The following is a 4,271-nucleotide window of genomic DNA, read 5'->3' as shown; positions in this document are numbered from 1 at the left end:
GCCACATCGGTGGATAGGGGGATGGGGGAAAGGCAGCCTCCCTTGCTCACCTCCACACCAGCACCTGCCCTCCCCCAGGGTTTTAAGCTCCTCCCCAGGCCAGGTGCTCCCTCGAGAGTCCGCGGGGCTGACTTCCAGCCCCAGCTTCTGGGCCCTGCACCTTCTTCCTCCCGCAGGACCCTTGAGGTGCAGAGAGGACTGGCGCGGAGGCAGGGCCGGGCAGGGTCTCCTCCTGCATGAGCTCCACCATGCTCACCACAACACCTGCTCAGGGTCACACCTCCAGTGGCAGGCCACGGGTAGGATGACACGGGCAGAAGTGAATTCCCCAAGTGTGCACAAGCGGGAAGGATGGCACGTGGGATGAGGACAGCCCTCCTGGAGGAGATGGCGTTGGGGCTGCCCTAGAGGGACTGGTCAGGCAGGCTGGGGCAAGGACGGTGTGGGTGGAGGGACCAGTGTGAGCAAAGGCCTGGCGGGGTGAGGGCAGGGCATGTGCCACAGGAGGTCAGAGGCCCGTGGTCTGGGCAGGGTAGGGCCCCGTCCCTGCTCTTGACACCCCCGTCCATTGCCCGTGGACACTCCTCTCACCCTCCTTCGTTCTGGACCAGGGCAGGTGGGAGCCAGAGTCCTGCCCTGACTACAGGTCACAAACGTACAATCAGGTGCAGATCTGTGATGGACACTTGTAAAGTCTCTGGCTTCCAGGCCAGCCTGGGCCCCTCACTTCTCGCCCCTGGAGGGCGGCCGTGGGCCTGTGTCCCCATGTGCCCTGGCCTCCATCTGTCTTCGCTGGAGCGGCTGCTCTGGCTGGCCTCAGTCTGGCTCAGCCTCGGGGGAGCTCCTGCTCTGTGTTTACGGGGGCCCCCTCTGGGCATGTCTGTCCACCCCGGCCCAGAGCCCCCCACTCCAGGCCATAGCTGGTAGGTCCACACTGGCCCGTTGGGGTCTCTTCCCTGGGGACTTGGGAAGGGGGGAGCTGCATCTTACACGGAGCCGGCCTGTGGGAGCGCCTGCCGAGGCTGCTCTACCCTTGGGCCCAGGCCCTCTTCCCAGGTCTCCAGGCTCTGCTCTCTCACCACCCGGTGGAATCTCTTGGCCCCTGGCGGCTGCCACGCCTCCTCAAGCGCCTCGCTCCTTGCCGGCCACACCCCCTCGCTCGCGAGTCCACACAGGCACATGCACTGCACCGCTGTTTCCAGGAAGCCTCCCTGATTGCTCCTCCTTCCGCCAGGACTCCCCCTCGGTCTCCCTGGGCAGGTCACGGTGTCTCAAGGGCAGCATGCATGTCTGCACTGAGCACAGGGCCTCGGCCCCAGGCTGTCTGCATGAGGATGAAGTACAGCCGTCTCTCCTGTAACACGAGGCCGTCAGGTCCCCTGCCTCCTGGGGGTCGGAGGCCCCACGGAGGGCCTCTGGCCTGGGCCCTTCCCTCCACTTCCACGTGGGAGGCAGAACACCACGGTGGCTGTGTCCAAGCCAAGAGCCAGCTGGACTCAGGCCGGGCCCCCCCCTCCGCCGCCAGCCTCCGTCTGAGCTCAGATCTCTGCAATGGAAAAATGCTGTCAGCCTGCTCTCTGCTGGGACTGCTGACACACCAGGCCCAGCTGGGGCTCCTGCCAGCCGCCTGGCGTGGGGACAGACTTGCCCCCATGCTGGCCTTTCCAATGACGCCTTTCAAATACATCATGTTCCAAGCCGGAGCCCAAGTATTAATAACACCCCTTCCTCCCAGGGGCTGCCAGCACACCACGAATGCCAAGTTCTGGGCATCCGAATCTGGCTAGGACCTGCCCTGGGAGCCAGGACACCCTGGCTGCGACACCCTGGCTCCTTGGGGTCAAGGTGTCCCTTTCCTCACTGTCCTCTTTTAGGGTCTTGTGGAACATGCCCGGCACAGCCACAAGCCATGGGTGTCAGCTGGGGCCCAAGGTCGTCCAGATCACCTTGAGGACCCAGCTTTTGAAAGTTCACCCATGTGGCAAGAGCACAGGAGGCTGTGGGTGAACTGCGCCAGGGGTCCATTCCCATTCACACCCCAACTTACGTCACCCGTTTGTTCACCACCCCCATGGGGCAGGGCCTTGTCTCTTGCTCGGCACCGAGAAAGCGCCCCCCCCATCAGACACGGCTTCCCGGCGGTCACCGGAACCAAGGAGAGGCACAGCCCCGTGATGGCAAACGTTGGCTTTATTACACGACACAGATAACGGACGTGACCTGAATCATGACGTCTTACAGCACCCAGGTCAAACAAAGCACATCAGGGGACACACAACGGGGACGGCATGCCATGGGTTCCACAGCGCTGAGGAAAACCCGTCACAGGAAAACGAACCAACACTCGCTCCAACTCCTTTTGGGGAGTTTAAAAAAAAAAAAAAAAAAGGAGAGGAGGAAAAATCCATCCAATCCCCATGAGCCTGTTCCCAGGGCCTGACACCCTGGAGGCCAGCCTGGCTGGGCCCCCTCGTCCCTGTGGACAGCAAGGGTGTCCACTGCCTCTGTTCTAATATTTAAAAAACAGGCTCCAGTTTGAGTCCCGACGTTGTACCACAAGGGGTCTTTGGGGTGGCACTCCAGCAGCCAGCTGAATTGAAACAAAAGGAATAGAAAGCATGCAAAATGGAGTTTTCCAGAACTGTGGGGGACCAGATAGGTGCTGTCGCAGACGCTGGGCTCCCCAGGCCTTATCCATGAGGTGGATGGATGAGAGGAGCAGATATGTACCCCCAATCTAGCTCCTTGTGTTCTGTTTTCTCCTCCAGTCCTGCTAGCAGGACCATCGTCTGGGGAACTTGCGCCCAGTCCCATTTTGGAAAATATCCCGTGTGGCATGGGAGCCTGGGGCTAGGAAGTGCGGGGCCTCTAGTGTCCCAGAGATCTGCTCCCCTCTCCCCCCGCCCACGCCATCAACCAAATTCAGCTTGGGCAGGGTCTGTTCCTGTAGCTCTCCAGAGCCCTAAAGGGCTAATTTCCAGAGTCTGGTAGCCCAGGATGGAGGATGGGAGTGGGAAGGAGGCAGAGCGAGCCATGCATACCCGGGGAGAAGAGCTCCAGGAGCACTGGCATCTTTCTTCCCCTCCCCCTCCTTTCCTGAGGACACCTCCTCTGGGCAGTGACCCTTGGAGACAAGGACAGGACACCCACAATGTTGGGGTCTTGCCAGGGAATGTGCTCACCCTGACTGGTGGCTCTGGTCACAGGGCCCCTGAGCAGGTGTGTGGGCCATCTCCCAATGAGTGCTCCTGGCCCATGGCCACCACACTTGCCAGGCTGGCCCAGACTGGCCAAAGCTGTTGCTAGGACATTGGTCCAGTCTACTCACAACGCCTGCAGCAGAGCTTTATCTGTCCCTGGAGCAGGCCTGGACCAATGGTTGAGGCACTGGGGAGGCTTGCTGAGCCCACAGGCAGATTCCTTTAGGGCAGTCGAGGTCATGGGAAGATCCAAATTGCCCTTGTTGCTTTGGAATACTGGGGGACTTGGTGATGCTACTCTGGGTTCAGTGGATGGAAGTGGACAGGGTGGATGGACTGAGGCATGGCTGTGTGGGTTAGATTGGAGAAGAGATGGACAGCTATGTGGCTGGTATGTATTGGGGTGGATGGTGGAGAGAGAGGTGATTAAGTGAAAGTTTGAATGGGGGAGGGTGGAATCAACTGGCAGCTGGGATAGAGTAGTAGATGGACAGATGAATGGGTGGGTGTTTGGCTGAATGGGTGAGTTGGTGGGTGGGTGGATGGATGGATAGGTGGATGGATGGATGGGTGGGTGGATAGGTGGATGGGTGGGTGGATAGATGGATGGATGGATGATTGGATACATGGATGGATGGGTGGACGGGTGGATGGATGGGTGGGTGGGTGGGTGGATGGATGGATAGACAGATGGACGGGTGGGTGAACGGGTGGATGGACAGGTGGGTGAATGGATGGGTGGGTGGATGGATGGACAGATGGATGGGTGGATGGATGGGTGGGTGGATGGGTGGGTGGGTGGGTGGGTGGATGAATCGATAGATGGACAGGTGGGTGGATGGATGGGTGGGTGGATACATGGATGGATGGATGGACGGAAGGATGGGTGGATGGACGGATGGATGGACAGACGGATGGATGGATGGACGGAAGGATGTGTGGATGGACGGGTGGATGGATGGGGTGGGTGGGTGGATAGGTGGATGGTTGGATGGATGGATGGGTGGATGGATGGATGGATAGGTGGATGGATGGATGGGTGGGTGGATGGGTGGATGGATGGATAGGTGG

The sequence above is a fragment of the Phoca vitulina genome, unplaced genomic scaffold (assembly GCF_004348235.1).
Source record: "Phoca vitulina isolate PV1807 unplaced genomic scaffold, GSC_HSeal_1.0 scaffold56, whole genome shotgun sequence".
Classification (NCBI taxonomy): domain Eukaryota; kingdom Metazoa; phylum Chordata; class Mammalia; order Carnivora; family Phocidae; genus Phoca; species Phoca vitulina.
The sequence above is the reverse complement of the archived record's forward strand: the minus strand, read 5'-3'. Positions refer to the sequence as shown.